Genomic DNA, 11,533 nt, shown 5'->3' with positions numbered 1-11,533 from the left:
TACATAGATAGGACTTTTTGTGTATCAACACATTCTTTCAATAGATTCTCAGATACTCCAGCCTTAACATATTGCTTAGATAAATTTTCCTTAAGAATTTTATTCAGAGATTCTAAAAGAAAATCACTAATAGCCTCAATGCTCATACTATTATAGATCAAGTGATTCAACTAAACATCTTCAATTCTATCTGACTCAACCAAGGTGAGACACATCTTGCTAATTTTATTTCTTCCATCAGAGCTACCAACCAACTCCAATAAGTTTGATTCTGTGTAGGGAAAAAAAGTGAGACTAAGAAAACAAGTCTGAATCCCACTCTCATGTACACACTATGGAATACAAAAGAGCCTAGGGAGGTAATACAATTTGACTAATTATTGTGAGAAAGAGAGAGCCAAGGATTACCTCTTAGGGTTTCTATTCCTTTACTGTAAATGAGGAGTAGAAGTGATGCAAAGTACAAATTTCAATGATCAACCTAGAATGCAAGTATACACAAGTAACCCTAATATGAAAATGTAGAACCGAAACTAAATGATGTGTAGCTAAAAAGTATAGATTAGGAAGTGAGTTCAGAGGTGCACCTATGCCACAAATATGAGCCAAAATATCCGAGACAGGGGTGCCACACCCATGTCTTGTTTCTGCAAACATGAAGTTGCAACTGACAGATTGGTATCCGAAGGCTCTGAATTGTTGTTCTGCCAAAATCCACCTGAAAATGGGAGGAATAGGGTGCCACACCCCTATCCTAGGTAGGACTAGGGTGCCATATCCCTATCCCACTGATTTATGCTCAAGTTTGATCCTCAAGACTATGTTTGTGTGCTCTGTTAGACCTGAAATTTGCAGCAACGATTGGATCCTGTACTTGCACCTGTAATTGAAAATAGGGTTTTGGGTTGCTATATGGGGTTTTTGCCTTAGTCAAAATCCTATCTTGGTGATTTCCACCTCAACAAATAGATGATTTGTATAGTAAAATAGTGTGTGCAGGAATCTTGTGTGTGTGCAAGACCCTAAAACGATGAATGCAAACAATCTAGAGTAACCCTATGATTTAAAGAGTAAACCCTAAATGCTTGTGATTGACAAAGTAAATGCTCTAAATCAATGATGCTAAGTGATCTAAAGCATAAATGTAAATCTACAAATTGATGTAATGAATCTCATAAAAAGACATGAAGACAACATGAAATTATACCCAACCCCAAGGGAGGGGTACAAGTTAGTCTTCAGTCGGTGAGCTCCTATTTCTTTCCTACATCTTCAAAAGCCCCCAATTGAAGAAAGAATGCTTGATGAATGATTTATAGATGTTGTTTAATGTTGTTGAAGACTCCAAAAGACCTGCTTTTTCATTGCATAGAAGGATCCTTGTGATCACTATAAAACTTAGCTAGAAACTTCTTGGCCTTCGAATGAAGAAAGAGAGCTCTTATGTATGAAACCCTAGATCTTAATTTCATCTTTAGGCTAACCTTGGATTTGAATTTTCTATCAATTTATTGGGGTTAAGCATTATAATATTATAGAATTATGCTCCTAAAATTTTGGGAAAAAAGTCGAGGACTGTGCATAACTTACACACGGTCCGACCAACGTTTCACCAAATTTTCAGGGCCATTAGATATGATGATATTAGAGTGAATGCCAAAGTTACAACTGATTTTGAGATGTTTTGACATGCGAAATCGGGCCTTAAAGGTTGAAATAAGACATAATTAGGGTTTATGATTTAATGATTTATTGGAGGAATAAAATAAAAGGGGCACACTTAAAGTAAAAGGGTCCAACTTTATAATGTATGAAATGATAAAATATGAATGTAGATTTAATTAAATTAATTAATTAAATTCTTAAAGGGAATTAGAAATGCAAGATGCAAAACACACGAAGACGAGTGCTAAACCAAGCATGGAATTGCACTACCCTAGCAAGGGTGTACAATTTACAATGCTACATTTAGCCCCCACTTTAGCAGTCATATGACACTATGTGCATATGCAAGCTAAAGTACATAAAAGTAAACATTATTTGAAAAAGGATATATCCATAAGTAGTCAGATGAAGCCCCCAATAGCAACTACAGTACACAATTAGGAACCACACCCTACAAAACCACATGTTAGATCACAAAATCACCTAATGCTTACTAAGGAAGGTGATGAAATTCACTGGGTAGCTATATGCCTCCCCTATTTTGGTTTGCTTACTAGTGAGGTGAAACAAGGTATCATGTTTATCACAACGAATTGTGATGAAGACCTTGATGAGAAATGTTCACAAAAAGGCTCGATTGTACATCAAAGCTCGTTATGGAACAAATGTGGAGAAAGAGAGAAAATTGATGATCCTGACGCCATCGACAATGCAAAAATCGGAGTTCCCTAGCTCAAGTTATGATAGATTAAGTGAAAAAGAGCTAAATTAGGGTTTTTAACTTAAAATTAGAAAAAAGTGACAAAGCACATACCTCATAAGTATGAAAGCTTATGATTTTATCTCAAACATGTTATTTTAATTCTTGAAACAATGTATGCATTGATTTGATCAAAAGTAACATATTTGGTAATGAACATGTATGTCTAATTTAATTTCTATGTGATTGATTTCTCAATGCTTCATGATTAAATTGATACATTTGTGATTTAATTAAATACTACCTTGGTGATGAAGAAGAAAATTTGTTGAGTTTAAGAACTATATGACTAATGTGATTTAATTAACTCTAATTAAACACAACATGCTATAATCCTACTTAACACAGAAGAAATTGTATAACATGCTAGCACATATAAAATGTAAATCTATTAAAAATTACATAAATGAATCCAAGAAAAGCCATAAAGTGAAGAAACATGCTTGTCAACAATGAAGCAATGTAGACTAAATAATACAATATCATTTAATATTACATACTTTAATAAAGATATGCTAACATATTATCCAATTTGAAGAAAGAAAAGGCACAGGGAGAGAGAATAAGCTAGAAAGAGAGAGAGATTATGCATCATATCTATGAAGGTGCATATCATTTATAGGTTCTTTGAAAGACGTACCTTACATATCTTCTATCTTATAAGAACTTGATCCATAGAATTCAACAATGATGTATGGTCCAAGCCGATTAGGACCGAATTTTCCTTTTTCCTTGGGTAAGGCATTCATGTTGTGTTGATTCTCATAAATTACTAAATCACCTACTAAGAAGGAACATTGAATAACTTTATCATTGTAACTTCATTGTAGAATTTTATGATATGCTTGAATATGCTTAAGAGTGTTTATGCACCGTTTGTCATGTATCTCAAGTTGTTGGAGCTTTTGTTCTCTATAGGAATCACCAAACATTATACCCTTAAGAGAAACTCTTAAAGATGACATTTCTAACTCCAAAGGCATAATAGCATCAACATGATAAATAAAATTATAAGGAGTAGAACCCATAGCAATATGTACACTTGTTTGGTAAGCCCAAAGAGCATAGATTAATTGAGTGTGCCAATCCTTATCATGCTTTTTCACAATCTTACGAAGACTTTGCTTGATTATTTTATTTGAAGATTCAGCTTGACCATTTGATTTAGGATAATAGGGTGTAGAAAATCGATGTTGAATATGATATCTCTAAAGAAAATTCTTCACATCTTTGTTTTTGAATGATGTTCCATTATCTGAAACCAAAGCAGAAGGTATTCCAAATCAAGAAATGATGTTATCTAAGATGAATTGATAGATTACTTTAGTGGTAGTAGATCGAAGAGGAACTAATTCTACCCACTTCGTAAAGTAATCAACAGTGATTATGATGAAAGTATGTCCTTGAGATGATGGAGGAGATATTTTACTAATGAGACCCAAACCCCATGTAGAAAAGAGCCAAGACGTTGCTTGAGATCAAAGTTCTTGGGCAGGAGCATGGATCAAATTGCTATGTGATGACACTGATGTCATTTCTTAACAAACACAAAGGAGTCCTTTTCCATGGTTTGCCAATAATATACCATTCAAAGCAACCTTTGAACTAATGATCTGCCCCAAAAATGCCCTCCACAAGCACCTAAATGTGCTTCCTCAAGAGAAATAGGGATTTCAGCTTTGTTAAGACATAGAAGGAAAAGACTGTTAGACACAATGCACCATTGAGAGGGGGGGTGAATCGATGGTTCTCAAACCTTTCCTTTTAACAACTTAGGTGTGTATACCGGTTATGGGATTTAACACAATGCAAACTTACCAGTTGGTGATGAGACATAAATACAAAAGCAATCACAAAAAGGGGCATCACACAACACCAATATGTACGAGGAAAACCCAAGATGGGAAAAACCTTGGTGAGAAATGCTGTTGGAGTCTATTGCTCCAATCTAGCCTCACAATCAAAACTCTAGTACAATATTTAGGGCACCAACCCACTGAACTACAACCCCTGATTCAGGGCACCAACCAAAGGGGTACCAACTCCTGACTTGTTTATGGGCTACAACCCAAAGGAGCTACAACCCCTGCACCGAGCTATAACTCAGTGATCATTATGAAAACATCAATTACAAAAGTATTTATTTTTTTAGAAGTGAATCTTGCAACCATTCCAAATACCTTACTTTGTCAGTGACATACCTTCTTTGCTACACCAAATCACTCTTCTGTTGCTTAACTACCAGTAAAACCTACCAATACACCTCTCCTCTTCTTCTTCTCTGCTAGATATCCTCATCACTACTCTGTACTTTACTGATGCTATACTCTACCGGTTCTGTATTTGCCTTCTTTGCAACTTCCTTCTCTACTGCTCTGCCGGTATGGACACTGTCGGTTCTGCTCTTCTACCAGTTGAACACTTCAACCGGGTTCACCCTCACACTCAGTCTCTTCTCATATATGCTTTGTACACTTGACTAATTTTCTCTCACATACATAAGTAATACACTTCACAACAACACAATATTCTTCTATTCAATAGCCCTACTCTCTTCAATGGCAACCATCTTTGTTTTTGGCTTGCATATTTATAGACTGGTTTTCGTGCCAAAAAACCAATTCTAACTTTGAGAAGTTAGTATTTCCTCACTTACCTTGAGGCAAACCAAATTCAGTCAAATCTTGCTCAATCTGATCACCTAGATAGCCAACTATACAACTTCTGCCATTAACACACCTTCTTGATTACACCTTCCATCTTTGGTGATCTTCTTTTTCCCTTCTTTTTCCCTTATCGGCTAATTTCTTGGTCAACCACCAAGATCGGTCTTGTTGTTTCCTTCATCCACCTTGATCTTCTCAATCACTCTTAGCTGTCTTTCAGTTGTCCTCTAGACCCCATGCCACAAACCTCTGCAACAGCTCTGCAACATGTCCCATGATTTGTGGGATCTATTATTAATGTCGACCAACTCTGCAACTACCCTGTTGGTGTACATTCCTTCTTCATTCGAATGCAGGTCCGCCACCTTGACTCCATGTGGAATCCATGTCAACCAATTACCAACTTGACTCTTCATGTCAGCACAGATAGGATCACTGACTAAACACTCTACCCGTTTCTCTTCTTTGCTGGTTTACTAACCCTGCTTGTTAAACCCTCAAACCGGTCTGTCATCAACCTTGCACTTTGCTTCTCTTTTGTTGGAATCGATCAAAACACTTTCTGACCTACCTTATGTACATATTCATCAGAAGGGGAGTCTTCTTCATCTACACCTTGTCGATAGTACCAGTGGAATTACATACTGGTAAACATTATTGATATGTACCTACATCTCAATATGCCTTGTTAGTCGGTTCAATGCATATCCCCGATTTCATGCACTTGATGCACACCTCTTCTTCCTTATCTCACAAAACTATTATGGACACAATGCATAATAGGAGATAAGTTCCACTTACTAGTGGAGTGACACCTTGTCTTCTACATCCTGTAATGTACTCATGTGACTTCCCTTTTTGTGCAGTATATCTTCAAACAGGCACATGTGATCCGGTGATGGCACTTTCACTATCACTCATTGCTTCTCATGATGACTGGATCTTCATTATGAGAGAGTCCTGCTATTCTACAACTTCACAACATACATGTGATCTATTCATTCTTCTCCTATTATGTTGATGTGATTTAGGTAACATTATGCCTCTTCATCATAAATAATAACTCTAGCACCTTGGCCCTCCAACTTGTAGACCGGTCATGAGATTTGCAGGCTGACAACCACTCACTTGGTTGATCTAACTTCTCCATGTCAATACATCACTTACTAGTTGACATCCTTTCCTTACCAGTACCAATCACCTTCCCAACTCATCCACACAAGTCAGACACTAACTTATGTACCGGTGACTCCTGGGGTCATCTTCCTTACCTTACCAGTGTTCTGCAACTCAAGGTGATATCAAAGATTTCTCAACTTGTACTCCTCCTTCATAGTTTTGCACATACATCTCTCATATCAGTAGTCATTCCATACCGGTTGACATCAATGACAACACAATGCCAACAATCTCCCCCTTTGGCATTGATGTCAACTCATGTAGTATCTGACATACTACATACTCCTTCTCCCCCTTTCTCTGATCTATGGATTCTCAACACATGTAGTATGTGGTATACTACAAAATCCTTCTCCCCCTTTGACAACAATGGCAAAGGGTACTGTCAGGGTATCATTCCTCCTTGTATTTTCCAAGCACTAACATAATTCTTTCCCCCCCTTTGTCTTTACCAGATGTCTCCTTCTTTGATACCAATTGTTGCATTTTGTTACTTTTTCTCAAGTCACAAAACTTGATATGGATGACTCAACCATCAACTGACACCAATTGAGCATGCAAGTTTTATACGTTTTGTTAAACTACTCAATTTCAAAGGGATGTGCCAGTGAACACTACTCACCTGCTGGTCAACCTGCATCACCTCCTGTTTGATCCCAAATTTATTTAGGAATCAAATGTGATTGTACTACCAATACAACCAGCCAACTGACAAGTAGGAATCAAATGTGATAGTACTATGAATACAACCAACCAAATGACAGGTAGATACCCCTTATAATGAAATTTTCTTGGGTATCCCTATTGTAACTTTTCATCATTTGTAGTTTTGGGCAGTCAGTGGACTTACTCTTCCAAGTTCAAGCATCCCGACTTTGCATCATAGCCACTTTAACTCCCCCCAAGTCATACATCTCAGGTCCTGATCCTTGATTAGGTCCAATACCGGGGCTTCAATCATCTTCCATGTATTAGTTGAGCTATGCTAGTGATCTTTTGGCTCCATCATATCTACCACAGCCTATGACATGATGCTGGAAGAACACAATGCCATATAATGACATCATCATGCCATAAATTAAATTGGTTAACACAAAAATATGCATGCCTGCATGATTAACTATAGGGCTAACATATGTCATTCAGGTCTTCATCACCACCACCTGAGACATAAAATTCACATTCCATGTTACCGAGGCTATTGTAATGGTTCCCAACCTCATTGTCTTACATAACCTGCAAGTATCTATTAACATTCATGTCAGTAACATCCTGTACATGCCAGTTTCCTGTACCAATCCACTATCACTACCAGAGCACCTTCCTGTGACTCCTGACATTCTGTGTCACTTTATATCTCATTCCAAATTTTATCTTGTCAGACATTGATGCAACTGTATTGATCCAATCTTTCATACCGATAGCAACATGTTCTTCCATGTTGCCTTCATCACTGAGGGGGTGAATGATAAGTTCAGTGTATTACTCGCCCTAAGATCCCACATCTCCTTTAGGCCTTAGGAGACATCACCTGTGCATTGGATGCACAATGTAGGTCCATGGTCTTCTTCCTCCATACCTGCCTGGTCTCATTCATCTTCCCATTTTCAAGCTTGGGAGTAGGTCTTTCCTTCTTCTGCTGATGGGTCCTTCCATTTCCTAATCCTCCACCATAGCCAGAAGTAGTGCTATAGTAGCACACAAAATTCATCCCAACTTCATGATTGGGGAATCTCCTATTGTACCAGTTCACTCTTCTTCTTCTTGTCATGTTATTGTAGCCATCTGCCAGTCTCCTTGGATACCTTTCTTGAGAAATAACACCACTCATCTTATTCCATGTAGGTCTATGCTACTCATATCCCCTATAATTGCTCTTATACTGAGCATGATTGATTTTCTCGTTGCCATAGGACTGTAAGTTCTTTCTCCTGCAATCATAACTTCTATGGCTGGGTCTATTGTAGTTATAACATACAACATTAGCAATACTAGGAGAGGGGGTATGCATGCTTCTACTCCTAGATGCATTATGCTCATATGCATGAAATCTATAGCCATCTGCTTTATTATACCTAGGAAACACACTCTATCTATTCCTAGACCTCATTTTACACTCTTCTGCCCTATGGACACAATCTTTACATCCAAAACAATAATCAAAGAGAGGAGGCTTATTACTTACAAATTTATTCTACCAAAAATGAGGTGTTCTTACCGATTTGGCATATGCATTTCTGCTTCTTCGAGAATGGATCTAGGGTTGTCCATTCTCTACAGATCTTCCATCTGATCTCTTCTTTTGCCATGCATGTCTTGACTTGGTGGCAACAACATTTCTTTGTTTTCTACCGGTAGGAGGTATTTTCCTATTCATGCTACTGATAACACTGTCTTCCCTCATCTTTCCTTTTCCTTTGAGATCTACATTGTTCCTTCTTCTTGTAGCACCAGTCTCCCTTTTTGTCTGCAAGTCCTCACTGATTGTGTTTAGATCAACCTTCTTCTGGGAGCATTTCTCATTGTGAAGGTTTGGCCTTTGTTTTCTCCATTAGAGGAGAGAAACATAATGTCATTGTGGGGGACATTCTTGCTAGTGGAGCATTCACCAACACCACTTCCTAACCCTTCAGTGTCCATGGCATGCTTTTGCTTTTTCAGCATTTTTTCCAAGGCATCACTACTGCCATCAAACCAGATTTTTACCTTGAGCTCATCTTGACATTTCTCAAGATGAGAGAAACATAATGTCATTGTGGGGCACATTCTTGCTAGTGGAGCATTCACCAACACCACTTCCTAACCCTTCAGTGTCCATGGCATGATTTTGCTTTTTCAACATTTTTTCCAAGGCATCACTGCTGCCATCAAACCAGATTTTTACCTTGAGCTCATCTTGACATTTCTCAAGGTCATTTCAGAGAACCTCCATTTCTCCATACAGCTACTGATATTCTTTATCTTTAACTTCTAGCCTAGATGCTAGATCTTCACACCGACACACCTTGGTGTTCTTTGTCTAAGAATTCAACTCTAAGATGCATTTCTCAGATTCCTCAAGACATTTTGTCAATCGGTTCTGCTCTACTATAGCATTATTCTTTAATAGCTTGTATTCATTTCTCAGATTCTCCCTTTCACTTTCCTTAGAGTCCAAGATTGATTTCAAATCATCAGTCAATCTTTTGGTCTCTTATAGTTGAGTGGTCAATAAACCAACCTTTTGGTTGGATATTTCAAGGCAAGTTATCAACTGGTTGCAATCCACATGAACTGATCAAGTTTGTAGTTTTTAAAATCATTTCTAACATTTTGAAGCTCTTCTGGAGCTCTTACCAGTTCATACTCAAGATCTACTTCTGCATCTTCTTCTTCTTCTTCTTCATCATTTCCAAATAGATCTTGTCGGTGGGATCTATTTTCCCTATCACCTTCACATGTGTGCATCTCATCTTTAGATCCTTGAGCCATGAAGAGGTGGGTTCCTTCTTCACCAAAGCTACGATTGGTAGTGGATCTGCCTTAATCATCTGCAAATACATGAGATGAATTCCTCATCAAATCATCACTAACTGGTTTTGCACTAGTAGGCTCATTTCCATAGAGCTTCCTTAGTCTATCCCATAGACTCTTTGCTGATTTACACTTATCCACCTATGAGGAGACATCACTAGTGATCCCATTGAATATGGCCTTCATCTCTTCTTCATTGCACAAGCATCTTCTTTCTTCTTCAGATCTGGAGGGAGGACTGCCATTCTTAGGGATACCATTGATAATCAACATCCAAACATCAAACCCTAGAGAGGATAGGAAGACTTCCATTCTACAACTCCAAATGACATAGTTTGATCCATTAGGCACTCGAGTAAGGATTGACACCAAACAAACCATTATGTCCTTAACCCAAAATCTACCCAAGTTGGAGAAAGCTTGTCTAACTGGGAACCTAGGCTTTGATACCAATTTTTAGACACAATGCACCACTAAGAGTGGGGGGTGAATCAGTGGTTCTCAAACCTTTCCTTTTAACAACCTAGGTGTGTATACTAGTGTAAAGCGGAAAATCACGGTCGAACCCTAGTTGGTCTCCCCTCTTCTAACTCCGAGGAGAGAGAAGGGAGGTTCGCTAGGATTCGATGGGTTTTCACTTAGGGGGAAGAATTTACATTCAAAAGAGGGGTTGAAACTCATAAGATTCAATCCCACACAATGTAAGATTGGATGCTAAATGAATTTCAAGGGTTTGGAAAGCAAAGCTACCCTCTTTTGTAAAGAATGTTGATTAAGGAAATTAAGCTAAGGATGCATAGAAAGTCATAAAGATTCGCTTATAAACTAAGTTTAGGTTATAGGATGAAGCTGCGGACCTGGAATTAGCAGTAGAATGTCGATACGGCGCTGTCCTGCAAATTTGAGAAAAAGTTGTCGGGACGATGGCGCCCGACGCCACGGTCCTCCGAAAAATCCGCGAAACGAAGGGGGATCTGTTCGTCTCTGCACAAGGATTCCAAATCTTCAATTTCAGCCGCGTACCTGCAACCTACACACAGAAAAGTGAAGACGATTGGGGGGTTAGGGATTAGGGGTTTGCCTTTAGGTCAAACCCCGGTTTTGGAATTAACCAAGAAATGAGCAAGTGCTGTAAATGTAAATGACTGTAATGTAAAACAAGTACTAATACCTTGTTCTAAGGATGTTTGTATCCTTATGTGCAAAGGTTTAGATGTTGTATGTTGTAGTATGTAGCATGTAATAAGTGATCTCCTCTTCAATGGTTGAATGCAACACTTAGCCTTGAATGGAGACTTGGAATGATCAATTGCTTGAATGCTTGAATGCTTGAGTATAGTTTCCACGCTTTTCACATATGTCCTTCTCATGCCAAATGAGAGAGAAAAATGTAGTTTATATACTTGTCAATTAGGGCTGATAGACTGATTTTCCCGACCTTAGGCCGACCAGGGAAGTATATTTCCAAATTGCAATAAAAAAGACCCAATATCACTTAGGAAACTGGGCCCAAAATAGGACCCAGGAACCAGGGCGCTGGGCACCATGGTCCTGGAGGACCAGGGCACTGGGCGCCATGGTCCTGAGGGACCAGGGCACTGGGCGCTCTGGTCCCACCTCCGGGATAGTGGGGTGCAAGGAGGTTCAGGCCAATGGTGCTTGAAAAATGCAGTTTTCAGTGTCGTGAGCAAGTTTTGGGGTCTCCATTCAGGTTGCGTGTTGCGTTGCCATCGTGAAGACCGAAATGCAG

This window comes from Cryptomeria japonica, chromosome 9 (assembly GCF_030272615.1).
Source record: "Cryptomeria japonica chromosome 9, Sugi_1.0, whole genome shotgun sequence".
Classification (NCBI taxonomy): domain Eukaryota; kingdom Viridiplantae; phylum Streptophyta; class Pinopsida; order Cupressales; family Cupressaceae; genus Cryptomeria; species Cryptomeria japonica.
The sequence above is the reverse complement of the archived record's forward strand: the minus strand, read 5'-3'. Positions refer to the sequence as shown.